The following is a 202-nucleotide window of genomic DNA, read 5'->3' as shown; positions in this document are numbered from 1 at the left end:
TTTGGTGGTCCTGTCATTTGTATGTTTTTACTTGGTGAACTTTAGATGGTGTGGTCGACCTACCTTCCCTCATGAATGGTTTCTTAAAACAGTATCCCAAAGATTGGGGGAAACCGAATTCTGAGTGTTACCCTTCCAGAAGCTCTCGAGGCAGCATCCTTTTGGTCTGTTAGAGTTAGAACCCAGCAGGAAAGACCCCATC

This window comes from Lynx rufus, unplaced genomic scaffold (genome assembly GCF_022079265.1).
Source record: "Lynx rufus isolate CCGP_SWC_20201006 ecotype Redwood Valley unplaced genomic scaffold, mLynRuf1.p SCAF_13, whole genome shotgun sequence".
In the NCBI taxonomy this organism is placed as follows: domain Eukaryota; kingdom Metazoa; phylum Chordata; class Mammalia; order Carnivora; family Felidae; genus Lynx; species Lynx rufus.
The sequence above is the reverse complement of the archived record's forward strand: the minus strand, read 5'-3'. Positions refer to the sequence as shown.